General features: G+C 45.0%; 1 protein-coding gene and 1 long non-coding RNA gene across 6 annotated transcripts in view; both read left to right on the top strand.

The window, feature by feature from the left end:
* Positions 1–23,523, top strand: part of SPDL1 (spindle apparatus coiled-coil protein 1) — a 1,183,111-nt gene that overhangs the window by 601,213 nt on the left and 558,375 nt on the right. The gene's annotated exons all lie outside the window — the stretch shown is intronic.
* Positions 4,163–4,967, top strand: LOC142303300 (uncharacterized). The gene is made up of 3 exons (XR_012753004.1): positions 4,163–4,350; positions 4,588–4,719; positions 4,807–4,967. It is a non-coding gene; the product is annotated as an uncharacterized LOC142303300 (long non-coding RNA).

Genomic DNA, 23,523 nt, shown 5'->3' with positions numbered 1-23,523 from the left:
CCAATGCCTCAATTAGTTGCTCCTTAGACAGTCCTTTGTAGCCGACTCTTAATTCACGGGCCTTTGTAGGCTCACCACAGTCCAGTTCCTGTATCCTGAGGTTCTGATTCCAGATGTTAATGAGCCGTTGTCCTCCATTCTTTCTGCTCTGATCCTGCCGCTGCCAACCAGTTTGTGACTGGGTATGCAGCAGAGCAGTAAGGAATGCCAAGGAACAATCCAAAGGGCTTTATTGGAACCACAAAGATAAAGCACCAAACAAATATAAATCCTTAAAGTCTGCAAGGAGTCCACAACAAAACAAAAGATCCAGGGGCACCTCCCGGTATTCTGATGCCAGGGAAAATATGGCAATGATCTTTATATAAGTTCCTTGAGTCCAACAGGGTGAACAATAAAACGCAATCCCACGTGGCCACTGATGTCCAGTCTGTAACAGTCCATACACAGGCTCTAGGATCCAGCCTCAGCAATAGCTCTTAGTCTTTCTCCAGCCGAGATCCAACTAACATGGGTCTCATTGTTCTTCTCTCCTGGGATCAGCCCCTTAGGTGGGCAGAAGAGTCCAACTCCGCCTGGACACTTGATACATGAGTGGACTTTAGACTCCTGGCTCTGTTCTGTTTACCAGGTTGTGGATTGGATAAGTCCCATGCTGAGAAAAACAAACAATCCCCCACCAGTAGTACATACAGGACAGTCAAGGAGAGACAGACTATTACACCATGAGCAAAGGTGGGGGAGGGACACACTGTTACACTAATAACCCCCGTCTCTGCTGCGAGCGTGAGCCGAGTGTCATGCGATGTAATAAAAACACATTCAAATTCACAATTTATAAAAATATGGTATATTACAATTGGAAAAAACATTATTTTATTCTTGCAACAATGTAGACATTCAAAATGGTTTCCTCTGCACCTGAAAAACCCGACATAGACAGCAAGCTTTTGTTTTGTTTGCCTTCTGAACCATTGTTGCAAAAAACAAAACAAAACAGGGTATACAATTTAGACCAAATGAGATATAAGATATTTATACATACACTAGAAGGTGGCCCGATTCTAACATATCGGGTAGTCTAGAATGTGTATGTAGGTCAGCAGATTGAATAATAATGTAATAAATGGATTGGATGGGTTAGGTTTAATTTAGTATGCTTATAATTGTTTATTGGTTTAAAAATGACAAATAGAAGAAAGTTTTATTTTCAATAATTTATTACATAATGAATTGGCTTCAAACTATCAATACATATATTTCATATACTATAAATGCTTATAATTTTATATGAGAGGTAAATGAAAGGATGGGAGGGATGAAAATGGTAATATTATTTTATTGGGGGAGAAAGCAGGGGAAGAATGAGGTAAGTGGATAATATGGAAAGAGGTTGGGGAAACATTCCTGCTGTTTTTGTTTTTTTTTTTTATTTGTTTGGTTTTTGACCGAGGTATGTAGCAGTGTGTGGGAGGTAAGGTCTTGAGTAATGATGGTTCATTTTTTTGCTCGTTGGTCTTCCGCTGTGCAGCACGCATCGGCGTGTTTGACAGCGGGAGACCATCGATCTGAATGGGCAGGGAGCCATCGTACGCTGGTAACCATGGGACACAATCGGGTAACTATGGGTAAATAAGCAAAGCATTTTGCAATCTGTACCATAGTTACCAGCGTACGACGACTCCCGCACACGTGTGCCGTGAGCCGGGGTAAGCTGGTAACCATGGCATACATTGGATAACAAACCAAAGCGCTTTCCATAGTTACAGGATTGTGTACCATGGCTACCAGCGTACGTCGGTAAGCTGGTAACTATGGTACACATCAGGTAATTATGCAAAGCAACAGTGCTGGTTAATTTTGTGCTTCTTGGTCTCCTGGTGTGCAGCACGCATCAGCGTGTTTGACAGCGGGAGACCAACGATCTGAATGGGCAGGGAGCTGGGGTAAGCTAGTAACCATGGTACACATTGGGTAATTATGCAAAGCGGTTTCTATAGTTACCTAATGTGTACACTGGTTAACAGTGTACACCGGCTCCGGCACGTGTGTGCCGAGAGTCCGGGTAAGCTAGTAACCATGGTACACATCGGGTAACTATTCAAAGCGACAGTGCTGGTTCATTTTTTGTTTGTTGGTCTCCTGCTGTGCAGCACACATTGGCGTGTTTAACAGCGAGAGAGCAACGATCTTGATGGGCAGGGTGCCAGCATACGCTGGTAACCATGGTACACAATCGGGTAAGTAAGCAAAGTAGTTTCCATGGTTACCTGATGTGTACCATGTTTACCAGCGTACGCTGGCTCCAACACGATCCCAGCAACGGTATGTCTTGGCTGGCTTGCCGGTGTGGGCTTCCGGGGGTGCAGCAGTCACCTGGGAGTCTTCGGGGAATGCCTGCGGGGGGCGGGGTCTGGCTGAACGGCCAATGCGTGCAGGGGGCGGGGCCTGGCCGAGCGGCTAATCCGTGCGAGGGCGTGGCTCGGGTAACTATGCAAAGCGGTTTCCATAGTTAACCGATGTGTACTATGGTTACCAGCCTACGCCGGCTCTGGCACACGTGTGCTGGGAGTCGGGGTAAGCTAATTACATCGGGTAACTAAGGAAAGCGGTTTCTATAGTTACCCGATGTGTACTATGGTTACCAGCTTACGCCGGCTCTGGCACACGTGTGCTGGGAGCCGGGGTAAGCTAGTGATTTCACACATCCGGCACGCTCCCGTACACTGTGTACAGTACACTGGCAGCGCCACAACTTCCTGGTCACATGACAACACGTGATGAGAGGTTGTTGCGCGGCCACTGTAGTGTACACAGTGCACGGGATCGCGCCGGATCTGACAAAGTGGAGAAAAGGTAAGTATTATAAGCGACAGTGCGGGGGGCGGGGCCAGGGTGAGCGTCCAATGCGTGAGGGGGCGGGGCCTGGCCGAGCGGACAATCCATGCGGGGGGCGGGTCCAGGCCGAGCGGCCAATCCGTGTGGGGAGGCGGGGCCAGGCTGAGCCCAGCGGCCAATCCGACGGTTGTCACTGTAACGACATAATGTCACTGTAACTACACAATTTTGGAGCTAGACAGACAGACAGAATAAGGCAATTATATATATAGATTACAGAGGATCTTTCAATAAATGTACGAGTGTAGTAAAGATCATTTCTATGATTCATACCCATGGGGAATTTTGTCTTCAGTTTTAAAATCCAATATGCTTCTCTAAGGGCAACATTTTTTTGCCTATTACCTCCTCTCTCTGGAGCTTTTACTTTTTCAAGAGTATAAGATGAAAAGGAAGAAATGTCACCTTTATGTACTGAAACAAAATGTCTTGCAGCCCCTGAGTAGGAAGAGTTTTAGTTTGTGATATTTGAAACTTGCTCCGCGATGCATTTTTTTTCTATTTTTTAGATAGTGTATCTTATATATTTCACCACTACAGTGAGAACTTTCTATACAATAGACAACATGATCGGATTCACAGTTCATAAAGTACTTTATTTGATATGTTGTATTATCCAGAGTTAGAAAATATATTTTTTTATTTTCTGCCAATTTACAGACATTGTAGCGGCTTCCTCCATCTGTAAGACTGACATCGACAACCAGTTTTTATTCTTTTTTTTTCTGAATCATTGTTACGAAAAAGGCTGGGTGACATAGTGTTACCAAGGGAAACTTCTCGTCATGCTACAACTTTACAACCCCCTGATATAATGTGACTGAGAGAAGGATCTTGATTAACCATATTTGAGGATTATGTGTTTAATTTAATTAAACTGGGCACTATATGCTATGGGAAAAGGTTAATTTGCTACCTGTTTCATTAGTGTTGGTCTGACTAGATTCACTATATAGAGCTGAGTGTCTAGATCACTCTCTTACTTTGTTTAACCTTAGTCAGGCTGCATTATTTTACAATGTTAACAGGCTGCAGAGGTACAATTGTACCTTCATATATACCTCCACTGTGGGAAGGCTTTCTCCTTTACTTGGTTTCAGAAACTAAAGTTCATTCAGCTACAAATGGTATGCTGATATCTATTGGCCAGTGTTGTTACTGCTCACTTATGTTGCTGTCAATTAAGTTGATTCAAACTGGGAGTGGCTTCTACTTCTCTTCCTGCCCTCCCTCCTCTCAGTAGCTATTTTGCTGTTCATCTCATTGCTGTGAGCACACACATTTCTAGGCTTGTGAAGTCTTCAATTTCTTGGATACGAACGTAGGAAAGTCTCAAAGCATCGAACAGCCAGTTATACCTTCAATCGCCTTATGTTGGGACAGAACAGTCAGAAATTGTCTTTGAGCCTGGACTTGGCTTACATATATTTTGTATGAAACTTATCACTATAGGTATGATTTTTATATGAAAAATGGATAATAATTAGTATCTACATATTGTTTTACGATGTTTTACTTATATTCAGCACAAAATAAAGATAGTGGCTCTGTTACAATTTTCATATTGGTCGAAAAAACAGTGGAAGATGGAATGAAAATTCTGAAACTGTATACGGTTTACATAATATATAAATGACATTTATAAATAATTATCACTAGAAATAATTTACTTTTTTATCTGCACTTTAGAATCGAGTTTCATTCTACTTGCCACGTGTTACTGAACTAAATTACGAAGCCAAAATTCATCTACCAAGTCATCATGAGTGATAGTGATGCTGGATCTAGTTTCCGCCATGATCCAAAAAAACGTGTTTGCAGGTTAGTATCAATTTGTGAAAAGCCAATAATGTAGTATTGTGTAGTATTTCGGAAAATTATTTATTTTTCATTTTTTCATATTTACAGATTTACGTCTGACGAAATAATGCGAATGCTAGGAGAATCTGATTCTGAGCATGAGGAAGAACCATATGTTGCATCTGATGATATATGCATATAATTGGCAATTGATTTACCCACATGATTGCTCTTAATTCATGTTATACTAGGCTAATACCTATAGTAGTAAATCTGTGGATATCAATGGACAATCCAAGGACAATCGTATTTTAAATTTAAGAGAAAAAGGAAGAAAACGACCAAAAGTCCTATTCATTGCAACCACATATTCGTTTTATTGATAAAAGACAGGAGATAGACACCACAGTGTTCGTTTAAAAACAATATCAAAAAGAACTATGGATGACCATGTATATATAACAACCATATAGACAAATTTCGCATATAGAGCAGATAGCAATTATAACCTTAGTTAACATCACAAGGTCTTTGTAACATATAAACATATATAATATACATAATCAGTTCATATACAAAGAACCCTGGACGAAAGCGTTGCCGAAACGCGCGTAGGGCATTATTGGACGTGTTTTACCATAATTACGTGCAGGTAATTGTACTGGCATTATTTAATAATCTTATCCTCTTGGGAACTTAGGATGGCTGGCTACTACTGACACCTAGTGGTTGGATTAATTATATGCAATCCCTATGTAGATATACAAGCTGTAATTTATGGTAGCTTATGATTATTATATCAGTATATAAATTTTACAAGGTGATTGCTTTATATATATGCTATACTATATATTATATGGCCTGATTCCCTTACTCCCTATTAATAGGCATATTATTTTCCCTGACATTACAGGGTTATTTGTATATGAATTGATTATGTATATTATATATGTTTATATGTTACAAAGACCTTGTCATGTGAACTAAGGTTATAATTGCTACCTGCTCTATATGCGAAATTTGTCTATATGGTTGTTATATATACATGAATTGTCTCTCCAGTAAAGGAGACAAACTCTAGCACAGCGCCACCTATTGGAAGTAGCGATCCTAAAAGTCACAAGTGGATTTTCGACAATCCTTTGCAATATGACTCAGGATATATAAGCCAGATCAGAATCCCAATTTGCAGACACGGTGTTTCGGGGTGCTTGCCCCTCGTCAGTGCAAAGTATGGGGGTGTCTGATCTGGCTCATGAGAAAGCTATGTGGGGACCACGGGGGAACACTATTCTCCTTAAGGAGACTTTGCAAGCCAGTCTGGCTGCCAGGTAAGGGGACTTATAGCTGCAATGCCCCTAAAATTCCACGGGGGAACACTATTCTCCTTAAGGAGACTTTGCAAGCCAGTCTGGCTGCCAGGTAAGGGGACTTATAGCTGCAATGCCCCTCTGGGAAATATTCAAATTGTCTCTCCAGTAAAGGAGACAAACTCTAGCACAGCGCCACCTATTGGAAGTAGCGATCCTAAAAGTCACAAGTGGATTTTCGACAATCCTTTGCAATATGACTCAGGATATATAAGCCAGATCAGAATCCCAATTTGCAGACACGGTGTTTCGGGGTGCTTGCCCCTCGTCAGTGCAAAGTATGGGGGTGTCTGATCTGGCTCATGAGAAAGCTATGTGGGGACCACGGGGGAACACTATTCTCCTTAAGGAGACTTTGCAAGCCAGTCTGGCTGCCAGGTAAGGGGACTTATAGCTGCAATGCCCCTAAAATTCCACGGGGGAACACTATTCTCCTTAAGGAGACTTTGCAAGCCAGTCTGGCTGCCAGGTAAGGGGACTTATAGCTGCAATGCCCCTCTGGGAAATATTCAAATTGTCTCTCCAGTAAAGGAGACAAACTCTAGCACAGCGCCACCTATTGGAAGTAGCGATCCTAAAAGTCACAAGTGGATTTTCGACAATCCTTTGCAATATGACTCAGGATATATAAGCCAGATCAGAATCCCAATTTGCAGACACGGTGTTTCGGGGTGCTTGCCCCTCGTCAGTGCAAAGTATGGGGGTGTCTGATCTGGCTCATGAGAAAGCTATGTGGGGACCACGGGGGAACACTATTCTCCTTAAGGAGACTTTGCAAGCCAGTCTGGCTGCCAGGTAAGGGGACTTATAGCTGCAATGCCCCTAAAATTCCACGGGGGAACACTATTCTCCTTAAGGAGACTTTGCAAGCCAGTCTGGCTGCCAGGTAAGGGGACTTATAGCTGCAATGCCCCTCTGGGAAATATTCAAATTGTCTCTCCAGTAAAGGAGACAAACTCTAGCACAGCGCCACCTATTGGAAGTAGCGATCCTAAAAGTCACAAGTGGATTTTCGACAATCCTTTGCAATATGACTCAGGATATATAAGCCAGATCAGAATCCCAATTTGCAGACACGGTGTTTCGGGGTGCTTGCCCCTCGTCAGTGCAAAGTATGGGGGTGTCTGATCTGGCTCATGAGAAAGCTATGTGGGGACCACGGGGGAACACTATTCTCCTTAAGGAGACTTTGCAAGCCAGTCTGGCTGCCAGGTAAGGGGACTTATAGCTGCAATGCCCCTAAAATTCCACGGGGGAACACTATTCTCCTTAAGGAGACTTTGCAAGCCAGTCTGGCTGCCAGGTAAGGGGACTTATAGCTGCAATGCCCCTCTGGGAAATATTCAAATTGTCTCTCCAGTAAAGGAGACAAACTCTAGCACAGCGCCACCTATTGGAAGTAGCGATCCTAAAAGTCACAAGTGGATTTTCGACAATCCTTTGCAATATGACTCAGGATATATAAGCCAGATCAGAATCCCAATTTGCAGACACGGTGTTTCGGGGTGCTTGCCCCTCGTCAGTGCAAAGTATGGGGGTGTCTGATCTGGCTCATGAGAAAGCTATGTGGGGACCACGGGGGAACACTATTCTCCTTAAGGAGACTTTGCAAGCCAGTCTGGCTGCCAGGTAAGGGGACTTATAGCTGCAATGCCCCTAAAATTCCACGGGGGAACACTATTCTCCTTAAGGAGACTTTGCAAGCCAGTCTGGCTGCCAGGTAAGGGGACTTATAGCTGCAATGCCCCTCTGGGAAATATTCAAATTGTCTCTCCAGTAAAGGAGACAAACTCTAGCACAGCGCCACCTATTGGAAGTAGCGATCCTAAAAGTCACAAGTGGATTTTCGACAATCCTTTGCAATATGACTCAGGATATATAAGCCAGATCAGAATCCCAATTTGCAGACACGGTGTTTCGGGGTGCTTGCCCCTCGTCAGTGCAAAGTATGGGGGTGTCTGATCTGGCTCATGAGAAAGCTATGTGGGGACCACGGGGGAACACTATTCTCCTTAAGGAGACTTTGCAAGCCAGTCTGGCTGCCAGGTAAGGGGACTTATAGCTGCAATGCCCCTAAAATTCCACGGGGGAACACTATTCTCCTTAAGGAGACTTTGCAAGCCAGTCTGGCTGCCAGGTAAGGGGACTTATAGCTGCAATGCCCCTCTGGGAAATATTCAAATTGTCTCTCCAGTAAAGGAGACAAACTCTAGCACAGCGCCACCTATTGGAAGTAGCGATCCTAAAAGTCACAAGTGGATTTTCGACAATCCTTTGCAATATGACTCAGGATATATAAGCCAGATCAGAATCCCAATTTGCAGACACGGTGTTTCGGGGTGCTTGCCCCTCGTCAGTGCAAAGTATGGGGGTGTCTGATCTGGCTCATGAGAAAGCTATGTGGGGACCACGGGGGAACACTATTCTCCTTAAGGAGACTTTGCAAGCCAGTCTGGCTGCCAGGTAAGGGGACTTATAGCTGCAATGCCCCTAAAATTCCACGGGGGAACACTATTCTCCTTAAGGAGACTTTGCAAGCCAGTCTGGCTGCCAGGTAAGGGGACTTATAGCTGCAATGCCCCTCTGGGAAATATTCAAATTGTCTCTCCAGTAAAGGAGACAAACTCTAGCACAGCGCCACCTATTGGAAGTAGCGATCCTAAAAGTCACAAGTGGATTTTCGACAATCCTTTGCAATATGACTCAGGATATATAAGCCAGATCAGAATCCCAATTTGCAGACACGGTGTTTCGGGGTGCTTGCCCCTCGTCAGTGCAAAGTATGGGGGTGTCTGATCTGGCTCATGAGAAAGCTATGTGGGGACCACGGGGGAACACTATTCTCCTTAAGGAGACTTTGCAAGCCAGTCTGGCTGCCAGGTAAGGGGACTTATAGCTGCAATGCCCCTAAAATTCCACGGGGGAACACTATTCTCCTTAAGGAGACTTTGCAAGCCAGTCTGGCTGCCAGGTAAGGGGACTTATAGCTGCAATGCCCCTCTGGGAAATATTCAAATTGTCTCTCCAGTAAAGGAGACAAACTCTAGCACAGCGCCACCTATTGGAAGTAGCGATCCTAAAAGTCACAAGTGGATTTTCGACAATCCTTTGCAATATGACTCAGGATATATAAGCCAGATCAGAATCCCAATTTGCAGACACGGTGTTTCGGGGTGCTTGCCCCTCGTCAGTGCAAAGTATGGGGGTGTCTGATCTGGCTCATGAGAAAGCTATGTGGGGACCACGGGGGAACACTATTCTCCTTAAGGAGACTTTGCAAGCCAGTCTGGCTGCCAGGTAAGGGGACTTATAGCTGCAATGCCCCTAAAATTCCACGGGGGAACACTATTCTCCTTAAGGAGACTTTGCAAGCCAGTCTGGCTGCCAGGTAAGGGGACTTATAGCTGCAATGCCCCTCTGGGAAATATTCAAATTGTCTCTCCAGTAAAGGAGACAAACTCTAGCACAGCGCCACCTATTGGAAGTAGCGATCCTAAAAGTCACAAGTGGATTTTCGACAATCCTTTGCAATATGACTCAGGATATATAAGCCAGATCAGAATCCCAATTTGCAGACACGGTGTTTCGGGGTGCTTGCCCCTCGTCAGTGCAAAGTATGGGGGTGTCTGATCTGGCTCATGAGAAAGCTATGTGGGGACCACGGGGGAACACTATTCTCCTTAAGGAGAACATGGTCATCCATAGTTCTTTTTGATATTTTTTTTAATCGTACACTGTGGTGTCTATCTCCTGTCTCTTATCAATAAAACGAATATGTGGTTGCAATGAATAGGACTTTTGGTCGTTTTCTTCCTTCTTTTTCTCTTGCATCTGATGATGAAAACTATGTACCACAAGTGGATGTTACTGAAGAAGATTCAGACATTGAACAAGAAATGGTCATAGAGCAGGAAAAAGAATACGACTCAGACGAAAGTGTTGAGGATGAGTCTGTGCCTCAAAGTGCAGGCGACATTTGGACTGCTAAGGATAAAACTCAATGGTGTAGTGATCCACTGCCAAATGCACAAACAAAATCTCGTAATGTCCTACGACAAAGAGGTGGCCCTGCAGCAATCAGCAACCTGTATACAGCAAAAGAGCTATTAAAGTCAATCATGACTCCCGAGATGTGTGACATCATATCACGAGAAATGAATCGAAAGGCCAAGAGAGTTTGTGATGCTTACAACAACGAACTGGTACAACGTTTTCCTGATTCTTCTGAACGGCCACCACAAAAAACATTCAAGCAATTTCCTGAAACTGAACTCCATGCATTTTTGGCATACTGATTGCTGCTGGTGTGCACAGAGACAACAAACAGAATCTGGAGGAAATGTGGAATGTTGCTGCTCTGCCTCTTATACGTGCAGACATGTCTCGTGACCGCTTCAAGATGATACTCAGATTTATCAGATTTGACAACGAAAATACACGTGCAGAATGTGTGCAAACAGACAACGCTGCACCAATACGGGACATCTAGACAATGCTGAACAGAAATCTGAAGAGAGCCTACAAGCCATATAATTGTATCACCGTCGACAAGCAATTATTTCCATTTAGAGGCAATACTAAATTTACCCCGTATATACCTTCAAAACCAGCTAAATATGGCATAAACATTTTCTGGGCTTGTGACTCGTCAAACGCCTACCCATTACAAGGTCAGCTCTACACTGGGAAACCAACTGATGGTCCTCGACAAGTAAACATTAGTGAACGAACAGTATTGGACCTAGTGAGCTCGTATAAAGGCTCTTGAAGAAATGTCACCACCGATAACGTCTTTACAACCATGGAACTAGCTAAGGTATTGAACTCCTGGAACATGACACTAGTTAGTACAGTGAGAAAAAACAAAAGGTTCCTACCTAGCAACATGCAGCCTGCCAAAGACAGGCCTGTAAACTCGACAACTTTTGCCTACAATCATGATGCAACAGTCTGTTCATATGTACCAAAGAAGAACAAATCAGTCGTGCTTCTATCATCTATGCACATGATGGGAGAAGTTGAAGAGACACTAGCAGCCAAGCCAGAGATAATAAAATACTACAACAAAACAAAAGACGGAGTTGATGTTATGGATAAAATGTTGGGAGAGTACACTGTGAAACGACGAACATTACGTTGGCCTCTGGTATTTTTCTACAATATGATTGACGTCACTGGGTTAGAATCCTACTTCATCTACAGAGAACACAATACAAGCTTCAGGACAAAGGATCAACGAAGAAAGTTCCTGAAAGATCTCGCAAATCAGCTGTGTATGCCTGCAATTGAAGATCATAGTACAAACCGAATCATGATGAGACTCCATTTTCTTCGAGGTGCAGTAGAAATGGGGCTTGGACGATGCATTCTGGTAGCATCGCAAGCAGCAGCTGGCCCTCAAATATTTCATGGTAGTCGTGGACCCTCCCCTGTTGTTGGTAGTTGCTATGTCTGCCGAGACCTGAGGCGAAAACAACGTGTAAGACTAGAAAATCTTGTGTGGTTTGTGTGAAACCCATTTGCGATGAACACTCGGTAGCAAAGACAACATGCATTACTTGCGAAGAAAATCAATAAAAAAAAAGTTTTACATTTTCTTTTATAATGTAAATGAACAGTTGTTTTACTTGTTTATAATAATAAAATAGCATTATCATTAAAAAAAATATTATTCTGTTTTCCTTGCATTATCTTCATTCAAAATATGAGGGTACATTTGTACCTATGCAGCTTGTTATGGATGCAAAAATATCTCGACCCTTAGATTGGGGTGGAGATATTTTATTGAAATTTGGCCAATATATTCTGGACCAAAACGGCAGAGATGTCACGAAATTTCAGCCCTTAATAAAAAAGTTATTGCAATTTTAAAATGGAATAGTTAAATTGTACCTACTCAGCCGGACGAAAGTTAAACAATGATACAATACATTTTTATTGTATCCTCTAGAGGTTAATCTTTCTTTGCTTGTACAGCATTCCTGATTGAAAGCACTATCATTTGAACATATACGTCGAGCACACAAAAATTCACCATAAGGTAAAGAGTTAATGGTGTGTTGGGGATGGTTACTTGACGCCAAAAACAGATCTTTTCTATGAAGAGATGTATGCACCACTTTGCTATTAGTATGACCTCTAAGTGCTATATCCAAAAACTGAACCTTCTTTTCCATTGGACCTAGAGTGAGTTTCAAATTGTACGGATTTTTGTTAAAGGGGACCTGTCAGGTCAAAAAAGCGTTATAACCTACAAGCAGTAGCTTGTGTGAGCTAGTAACCCCTTCCTACCCATCCCTTTCTTGTAATATTGTTGTGTAATATTAAAGTAATAAAATACGTTTTATTACTTAAATATTCCCTATGTAAATAAGCAGTGTCTCTAGCCTCATGGGCGTCACATCGCCCTGTGGGCGTTTGCATGCTTTCCATGGTATCACGCCCCTGTGGGCGTTTGCATGCTTTCCATGGTATCACGCCCCTGTGGGCGTGATACCATGGATTTACATGAGCGACGTCACAGTCTGCTCCTTCAGAATCTCGCGTGCACGCGCTTACCATACTCTCTGCCGCCTCATTCTGGTCTTTGCTGGTTGGCTTCTGATGTGCACTGTGCATGCTCAGAAGACTCCTGCAGTGTCATGCGTAGTGCAGTTTCCTATGACTAAGGACACTGTGATCGCCAGAAATGCATCAGAGTCGCGTGGTGTGTGCTTTGTCTGTTTTGAATAAAGAAGATACTTTAACTATACAGGATGTGCCTGATTTGCTAATTTTTTGAAATTCATGTCTTCCCTCCCAGACTTCATCTGGGCACTACACCACATGTGTAAACAACAATTCTACAATTAGGCATGTCAGCAGCTCCTTTCTACTATCTTTTTAGATAGTGTATGCAAACTTCTGGTTTCAACTGTACGTGACTGGGTTGAGCTGAGGACAGTTGGGCCCTCCCAGATCATCTGAAGCTTGCCTTTGAGGTATAAGGACCAGCTCTCACACCTTCTGACCTACATGGTAGGTCCTCTTCCATGCGTTTTGGTTGTATCAACGCCATGTCATCATGTATCAACAGCATCGAGGTCTGCATTTGGTTACGGAAGTGCATGACTTACTCAACGATGAACACTTCTGGGGTCTCCAGACTCGCCTGCCGTACAGGAGAGCGAGAACCCCGATGAGACCTATGGTACCTCTCGGTAAGCCAATAGCATGTGTGGGAGATACTGCTCCCAGTCTTGTTCATGGGGCTCAACTAGCATCTCCAGCATCTGCTTATGGGTACCATTAAACTGTTCACACAAACCATTGATCTGTGGATGGTACGCACTTTATACCAATGCTGCACCTGCATTTTCTTATAGAGAGCCTCCATTAATCGAGACCTAAATGGAGTTCCCATGTCAGTAAGCATTTTCCTGGGAAACCTACTCTGGAGAATATATCCCCTAATTGAGGACAGAGCCACTGCCTCCAGATATCGGGTAGCGTAGTCTACCACTGTAAGGATAAAACATTTTACAGAGCTACTGGGAATGGACAGAGATCCAACATTGTCCACAGCAATCCCCTGGAAAGTCTAATCTATGACTACATGTGCACGCTGCAGTTTTGTGGTCACAAAATAACTGCACCTTTGAGACATCAAAACTGCACAAAAAACTGCACCTTGTCCCAGAGAGCCTGGAAATGTAAAAAAATAATCCGCTGGTAATGATGCTGCATTTTTGGTGCGTTTTTTAATTCTGATTTTGTGGGTTTATTTTTTTTGAAAAATAGAGAAGGGCAGATCGGACTGTGAAGTCTGACTCTCACAAGTTCAAAGGCACCTGAGTGCCAGGCCTGGGTCAGAATTCTCAGGGAATTCGGGGTATTGATCTGAATCAGGCATTCGGGAAATAAAAAATAAAGTAAAAATTAAGAAAATAAATTATAATGCGACCACACTATACTTGGTGAGTCTCCGGCACGGCTGTAACTGTTCCCAGGGCCACTCAAATTCAATAGCTATATGTGAGAATGAAAATATGACAATGGAGTCTGCATAACTGCCATTAATTTTAAGAATAAGGAGAAACTTAGCTATTGAATTGATCAATGCAACAGATCCCCCAACACCTCGTCATGGTACTCTCCTACGTTTGGGTCCCTAGCTAATGAACACACATTAGCTAGGAACCCCAACGTAGGAGAGTACCGTGACGAGGTGTTGGGGCTCTGTTGCATTGATCAATTCAATAGCTAAATTTCTCCTTATTCTTAAAAGTTCATGTCAGTTATACAGATTCCATTGTCATATTTTCATTTTTACATACAGCTATTGTATTTTTCATGTCAGTATTCATACAGCAGTTTCTGCCTTATATTTATTCCCCTTGCACTGTTACTTTTGTGCAGCCCTTCTCTTTATATAGTAAAGTTGTTTTAGGGTTCTTGCACCCAGTTCAGACTTAGAATGGTGTTCCAGACGTTATTTCTTAATTTGGATCTCACAGCGGGCGGTCATGTTCTATGGCCGCTGTGTGTGAATTCAGATGTAGCAGAGCTGGAAGCGTTGGGGGACCTTGTGTGGATTACGTCTGACCTGCAAGGGTTTTTTTTTTGGGGGGGGGGGTTAATAAAGGGGTGAAAGTGGATCTTTCTTTGTATTAATTTTTTTTTTATATATATATTTTTATTAGTTTTCAACACTGTAATAAAACGTTTCATAGGAAAACAACTTGAAAATAGATATTCAGCAGTAGGATAATGAAATAATTTGTGCTTACTAACTTTAGACAGAAGTGTCAGTGACTCAACATCCTCAATACAGCTTATATTTTGCACTCAATTTACTGCACAGCAAATGATTACATTTCAAGACATACATATGGGCCAGTCCCTTATCTTCCTCTCAGATCCAGGCTACTATCCCCCCTTATTCCCCCACTTATAAGCCTCCCAAGGTGCCTCGCAATTTTTCCGTATGGTACCAGACTGTCAAGAAACGGTCTCATTGTTTGTGCTCTTTCATCTGGGCTATAGTATGCTATCATCAAGTTCAGTTCTTGCATTTTTTAAAGTATTTATCTATATTTTATTTTTTTCCTCTCTGCATCTAGCCCCTCCAAAACCAGTAGATGTTTCATCTAACCTGAGGATGTTGGGAATAATCCAATTTTTAAGTATCACCCTTTTAGCTGATAGCAGAATAACATGCAGCAATGGGGTGGGTATTTTGTCTTTCCCTCCTCATCATTTTCCTCCTCCCATTTATTAAACAAGACCAGAGTGGGTGTCAGGCGGATTGGGAGTTTCCAAATCTTAAAAACACATTTTGTGATTCCAGCCCAAAGGGGTTGGAGATGTGGACAGGTCCACACACCATGAAATAGGTCCATCGCCTCATCTTTGGACCTAGGGCAGTGAGTAATTCTGTCTGGTTTTGTTTTTGTCTGGGGGAGATTGAACGCATATATTGCCTTATGCATTATTCTATGGAGAGCAAAAAAAAAAAAAAATACCACGGTATCGGCCGCGCTGCTCAGAAGAAGGTAGTGATAAGATTATTGATGAAGATTTATTAAGGATTAATATGCCACTACGTGTTACGGGGGTACATCCTCCCCCTTCCTCAGGTAGCCTTATGCATTATTCTGAACTGTGTTTCCCTCCATTGTTCATTCAAGACTGCTTTGCGGAGCTGGGCCCACCCCTCACTGATCTTCCCACCCAGATTTGGATTGTTTACCTGCTTTCCCCAAGACTTTTAGAAGACCTCCGGATGCTGTCCCATGAGCTGATCCCTCATTACCCCATAGAGCCACGATATAGAAGATAACGTGGCCGAGTTTTTCACTAGGTAATCAAATGTGTTGCAGATCGCCTCCTGGGACACATCTTCCAAATTGTCCAGGATGCTGGGTTTCAACTGGTCAAGTTGGATTTACTGGTTAGATTTGAGGCAGTACCTATCACTTAATTCATCCCTATTTAGCTATCTTGACTCTCTGGGGTTTAGAAGTTGGGAGACATTTATAGATACTCTTCATTCTTCAAATAGTTTGTTGCTATCCCGTTGTAAAAACTCCGGGTTGTTCCAGATAGGTAAACATTTAGAAATTCTATGAGAGAGTTTGTAATGTTACTATCTTCCACATTGCTCTCGTCTCTCTAAACAGGGACAAATGTATGAATTGAAGAGGTAATGCTGCTTGACGTGAGGTCCCAGGGTCAGTCATTTTCCTTTGCATTGCCGCATACTGTCCAGAGCCATGGATACAGTCCATTAACCCCTTCACCCCCGGCCACTAAATCACCCTAATGACCGGGCCATTTTTTGCAATTCTGACCAGTGTCGCTTTGACAGGTTATAACTCTGGAACGCTTCAACGGATCCTGGCGATTCTGAGATTGTTTTTTCGTGACATATTGTACTTCATGTCAGTTGTAAATTTAGGCCGATACTTTTTGCGTTTATTTGTGAAAATTTAGGAAATTGTGCGAAAATGTTGAAAATTTCGCAATTTTCAAACTTTGAAAATTTATGCCCATAAATCTGAGAGATATGTCACACAAAATAGTTACGAAATAACATTTCCCACTTGTCTACTTTACATCAGCGCAATTTTCGAAAGAAATTTTTTTTTCCTTAGGAAGTTAGAAGGGGTCAAAGTTAAAAAGCAATTTCTAATTTTTCCAACAAAATTTACAAAATAATTTTTTTAGGGACCACATCACATTTGAAGTGAGTTTGAGAGGCCGAGGTGACAGAAAATACCCAAAAGTGACCCCATTCTAAAAACTGCACCCCTCACACTGCTCAAAACCACATCCAAGAAGTTTATTAACCCTTTAGGTGCTTCACAGGAACCAAAGCAATGTGGAAGGAAAAAATGAAAATTTTACTTTTTAGCACAAAAATGTTACTTTAGCCATAAAATTTTCATTTTTACAAGGGAGAAAAGAGAAAGTGCACCCTACAATTTATTGTGCATTTTCTCCTGAGTACGCTGATACCCCATATGGGGTAAAAATCAATTGTTTGGGTGCACGGCAGAGGTCGAAAGGCAAGGAGCGCCATTTGAATTTTTGAACGCACAATTAGCTGCACTCATTAGCGGACGCCATGTCGGGTTTGAAGACCCCCTGAGGTGCCTAAACAATGGAGCTCCCCCACAAGTGACCCCATTTTGGAAACTAGAGCCCTCAAATAATTTTTCTAGATGTTTGGTGAGCACTTTGAACACCTGGGGGCTTCACAGAAGTTTATAACGTTGAGCCGTGAAAAGAAAAAAAAATATTTTTACCACAAAACTGTTGCTTCAACTAGGTAGCTTTTCTTTCACAAGGGTATCGGGAAAAAATGCAACATAAAATGTATTGTCCATTTTTTCCTGAGTACGCAGATACCTCATATGTGGTGGAAATCAAATGTTTGGGCACACGGCAGAGCTCGAAAGGGAAGGAGTGCCATTTGAATTTTTGAACGCAAAATTAGCTGCACTCATTAGCGGACTACATGTCAGGTTTGAAGACCCCCTGAGGTGCCTAAACAATGGAGCTCCCCCACAAGTGACCCCATTTTGGAAACTAGAGCCCTCAAATAATTTTTCTAGATGTTTGGTGAGCACTTTAAACACCTGGGGGCCTCACAAAAGTTTATAAAGTTGAGCTGTGAAAAGAATTTTTTTTTTTTTACCACAAAACTGTTGCTTCAACTAAGTAGCTTTTTTTTCCACAAGGGTATCAGGAAAAAATACACCATGAAATTTATAGTACATTTTTTCCTGAGTACGACGATACCTCATATGTGGTAGAAAGTAATTGTTTGGGCGCATGGCGGGGCTCAGAAGAGAAGGAGCACCATTTGACAGCAAAATTTGTTTGAATCATTAGCGGATACCATGTCACGTTTGGAGACCCCCTGAGGTGCCTAAACAGTGGAGCTCCCCCACAAGTGACCCCATTTTGGAAACTAGACCCCTCAAGGAGTTTATATAGATGTTTGGTGAGCCCCAAGGGGCTCCACAGAAGTCGATAATGTTGAGCTATGAATACAATTTTCTTTTGTTTTACCACAGAACTGTTACTTGAACCAGGTAGCTATTTTTTCACAAGGGTATCAGGAAAAAATGCACCATAAAACGTATTGTGCAATTTCTCCTGAGTACGCAGATACCTCACATATGGTGGAAAGTAATTGTTGGGTGCATGGCGTGGCTCAGAAGAGAAGGGCACCATTTGACAGCAAAATTGGTTGGAATCATTAGCGGACGCCATGTCACGTTTTTAGACCCCCCTCCTATGGTGCCTAAACAGTGGAGCTCCCCCACAAATTACCCCATTTTGGAACTAGACCCCTCAAGGAATTTATCTAGATGTTTTTTGAGCCCCTTGTACCCCCAGGGGCTCCACTGAAAGTTGATAACGTTGAACCGTGAAAATTATTTATTTTTTTTTAAATTTTTGCAGCAACAAGGTAGCTTTTTTTTTTCTTTTTACAACGGTATCAGGAAAAAATGCACCATAAAACGTATTGTGCAATTTTTCCCGAGTACGCAGATACCTCATATGTGGTGGAAATCAATTGTTTGGGTGCATGGCGGAGCTCAGAAGACAAGGAACGCCATTTGACTTTTCAAACGCACAGACGCAGTGCACTGATTGGCCGCTGCAGGAGGCACGGTCGGATGAGATACAAAAAGCGCTGGGATACGGAAAAAAAAACAAAAGTCACGCCAAAAATTGAGCAGGGATGCTGATCCGCACTCAGCGGGACGCACGGACAGATGCGATACTTTTTTTTCCGTATCCCCGACGCTTTTTGTATCGCATCAGTCCGTGCTTTTCGCCGAGCGCTGATCAGGGATGCACATAACGGATCGGCATCCCTGCTCAATTTTTGGCGTGACAAAAAGCATCGGGGATACGGAAAAAAAAGTCACGCCAAAAATTGAGCAGGGATGCCGATCCGTTATGTGCATCCCTGATCAGCGCTCGGCGGGACGCACGGACTGATGTGATACTTTTTTTTCCGTATCCCTGACGCTTTTTGTATCACATCAGTCCGTGCGTCCAGCCGAGCACTGATCAGGGATGCACATAACGGATCGGCATCCCTGCTCAATTTTTGGCGTGACAAAAAGCATCGGGGATACGGAAAAAAAAGTCACGCCAAAAATTGAGCAGGGATGCCGATCCGTTATGTGCATCCCTGATCAGCGCTCGGCGGGACGCACGGACTGATGTGATACAAAAAGCGTCAGGGATACGGAAAAAAAAGTATTGCATCAGTCCGTGCGTCCCGCCGAGCGCTGATCAGGGATGCACATAACGGATCGGCATCCCTGCTCAATTTTTGGCGTGACTTTTTTTTCCGTTTCCCCGATGCTTTTTGTCACGCCAAAAATTAAGCAGGGATGCCGATCCGTTATGTGCATCCCTGATCAGCGCTCGGCGGGACGCACGGACTGATGCGATACAAAAAGCGTCGGGGATACGGGAAAAAAAAGTCCCGCCGAAAACTGACCACGGATGCAGATACGTTATCTGCATCCCTGATCAGCGCTCGGCGGGACGCACAAGGTGTAAAAATGGACAGGGGATAGAGGAAAAAAAAAAAGTTATACTCAGTACCCAGAGGATTAGCAGGAGGAACAGCTTTACAGGAGCAGCAGAAGACCCAGGAAGAAGGACCCAGCGATGGAGGCAGATGTGATCGGCCGGTGAAGACAGGTAAGAGGACGTCGGGGGGACAGCAGAGGGGGGGAGGGAGAGCAGAGGGGGAGGGGGAGAGCAGAGGAGGAGGGAGATACCGGAGGAGCTGCAGAATAGAGATCACGGGGGAGGCCGGCAGATTGGGATGTCGGGGGGCAGATCGGGATGTCGGGGGGCAGATCGCAGGGGGGCACGGGCAGGGGCCATTACGGGAGCGCGCAGGGGCAATCACAAGAGCGCGCAGGGGCTGCAAGGAGAGCAGAGGAGGAGGGAGATACCAGGGGAGCTGCAGAATAGAGATGGCAGGGGGCAGATCGGGATGTCGGGGGGACAGATCGGGATGTCGGGGGGGAGATCGCAGGGGGGCATGGGCAGGGACCATTACGGGAGCGCGCAGGAGCAATCACAAGAGCGCGCAGGGGCTGCAAGGAGAGCAGAGGTGGAGGGAGATACCGGAGGAGCTGCAGAATAGAGATGGCGGGGGGCAGATCAGGATGTCGGGGGGGAAGATCGGGATGTCGGGGGGGCACGAGCAGGGGCCATTACGGAAGCACGCAGGAGCAATCACAAGAGCGCGCAGGGGCTGCAAGGTGAGCACAATACTCACCGCTCCTGCTCCGTGACGTGACAGCAGCGGCAGCAGCAGCGGTGGCGTGGTACCACTAGTACCAGCCAGTGCTGCACGCTGCAGACATGTTGGGGGAGGGTCCCCAGACCAGCACAGGCCTGGGGAGGGCGGCCACCGGCAGATCAGACCGCCCCACTGCACACTGATTGGAGCGATTGCGCGTCATAGCACGATCGCTCCAATCAGTGCTGCAGGGGCTGGGGGCGGCATGTTTGAGATCCACCTATGATCTGTTGTACCTGCTACAGCACATCATAGCCGGATCTCACAGTATCACACTATTTCCGGCATTATTTTTACCGAAATCAGTGCGAAAGATGTGGTTGGAGGTTCAGATTTGAACAGCCAATCGCATCGATCGTCGATGGGGGGTGGCGATGCCACCCCCCCTGGGGTGAAGCAAAGGTCCCCTGCTGTAAGAAACAGCAGGGGACATCATTTGAAAGCTGTTGCTATGGCCACGGCAATGAAATGAACTTTAGGCCGTAAAATTACGTCCCTGGTCGTTAAGTCACGTTAAAATAGGACGTAATTTTACTGCCCGCGGTCGTGAAGTGGTTAAAGGAGTTGTCCGACATAAACTCAAAAATTTTTGGTAAGCTAATCTGTGCTGTATTGTCACATAAAACACCCCTACATTGCTATTTTTTGTTTTCTAACTTTTGTTCCTCTTGAATTCACCCTTTATTCTCTGCAGCTCTTTGTTTACATTCAGCTCTAGCAAACTGACCACTTCCTGTGCAAAACCTCAGTCAGAGCTGGCACCGCCAGGCCTCAGTGTCCAGCCCCGCCCCCCGTCCTGCCCCCTGCACACACATTCCCTGTCAGTATTCTTCCCCAGCACCTGACCTGTTATCACTACAGCATTGCAAATAACAGCCCCACATCTAGCTCTGCACCCCACACCACATCAGGCTCTGCACCCCACACCACATCGGGCTCTGCACCGCACACCACATCAGGCTCTGCACCGCACACGCACATATGGCTCTGCACACCACACGCACACATATGGCTCTGCACACCACACACACACATATGGCTCTGCACCACACACATGCACATATGGTTCTGCACCACACACACGCACATATGGTTCTGCACCGCACACGCACATCGGGCTCTGCACCGCACACGCACATCGGGCTCTGCACCGCACACGCACATCGGGCTCTGCACCGCACACGCACATCGGGCTCTGCACCGCACACGCACATCGGGCTCTGCACCGCACACGCACATCGGGCTCTGCACCGCACACGCACATCGGGCTCTGTACCGCACACGCACATCGGGCTCTGCACCGCACACGCACAACGGGCTCTGCACCGCACACGCACATCGGGCTCTGTACCGCACACGCACATCGGGCTCTGCACCGCACACGCACATCGGGCTCTGCACCGTACACGCACATCGGGCTCTGCACCGTACACGCACATCGGGCTCTGCACCGTGCACGCACATTGGGCTCTGCACCGTACACGCACATTGGGCTCTGCACCGCACACGCACATTGGGCTCTGCACCGCACACGCACATTGGGCTCTGCACCGCACACGCACATCGGGCTCTGCACCGCACACACACACAGGGCTCTGCACCGCACATACATATATGGCTCTGCACCGCACACACACACATATGGCTCTGCACCGCACACACACACACACACACACACATATGGCTCTGCACCGCACACACACACACATATGGCTCTGCACGCACACACGGCTCTCTCTACCGACCCCCCTACCTCCATACGGAACACATGTAGGGAGTACATACTCACCCCTCCTCGGTCCCCGCCGCTCCTGCACGTTCGCACGCTGTCTGTGCTCTGGACATATCAGCACAGTAGTGACGTTACCGCTGTGCTGAAGAGAGCACAGACAGCGGGACAGTGATGAGAAGCAGCGCTGTGCTGCTTCTCATCAGCGCTTTCAAATGTACCGGAATCTGTGATCTGTGATGCCGGTACATTTGAATATGCGATCCTGAGCAGGGGGCCCGGTGCTGGCGGTGACACCGCAGCAGCCGCCGCCAGGCCCCTCCCCTCAGCTCACGGGTCCCACTGCAGTGCAGGGGGAGGTTGCGGGGAGAGTAAGGGGTGCCGGGGAATGTGTGGGAGGGTGCAGGGAAGGGGGGCGGGGCTCATCACACTGTAGCCGCCCAGCAGGGAGGCGACATGCTGTTCCAGATTTGCATGTCAACATGGTCCTGCCCATGTTGACATGAAATGACCGGAAGCAGCAAAATCGCGGCAGGAGCGGTCCCATGACCACTCTGAGTCGGGGGAGAGGGGCTCACAGCAGGGCAGGTAAGTGCTCTCTATCTACTTACCTGCCCCAATGTAGCCCAATAGGGTAATAAAAAAAAAAAAGTCAAAAGAAGCCGGATAACCCCTTTAAGTATCTAGTTAGACATGCTATATTGTACCTTCTAAAATTTGGGAAGTTTAGACCTCAATTATCTTTGGAAGCCTTCTTTAACCCTATGTGCGGATGTTTCCCTCTCCAGATAAAATGCAAGAATGCTTTGTTTAGAAGTGCAACGACCTTGTGTTTTAAGAGTAGGGGGAGGGTTTAGATGTGATACATTAGTCTGGATATTGATATCTTCTTGATCAGATGCACTCTGCCTATTATGTTCAATGGGAGCACCTGCCATCTTTTTAGATCATCCGTTATGCGTTTTAGCAGAGGTGGGAAGTTTAGGCCATATAGAGTCCCGGGGATCCGTGCAATTTTCACTCCTAGGTAAGTTATAAATGACTGGGCTACTGAAATCCCCTCAAAAACATGGGTTTGGTGCTAGTGTGTATTTGAATTCCCCATATATAGTAACTCATACATTGTTGTTTTGATCTGAAAACCCAAGTATTCCCCAATTTCTCACAAACTATTCAGTATCTGCGGGATTTGATTGCTTGGGTCAGAGAGGAAGAGCAAGATATCATCTGTGAATAAAGTTGCTTGGAGTCATTTTTTATTTATGGAGATACCATGAATTATAGTTTGGCTAGATAATAATCTCACCAGGGGTTCAAGTGCCAACTTGAAAAGCAGCGGAGAAAGAGGACAGCCTTGTCTGGTCCTCTTAAACAACTGGATGGGGGTCGACAAAGTA

This window comes from Anomaloglossus baeobatrachus, chromosome 4, assembly GCF_048569485.1.
Source record: "Anomaloglossus baeobatrachus isolate aAnoBae1 chromosome 4, aAnoBae1.hap1, whole genome shotgun sequence".
Lineage (NCBI taxonomy): Eukaryota > Metazoa > Chordata > Amphibia > Anura > Aromobatidae > Anomaloglossus > Anomaloglossus baeobatrachus.
The sequence above is the reverse complement of the archived record's forward strand: the minus strand, read 5'-3'. Positions and strand labels throughout refer to the sequence as shown.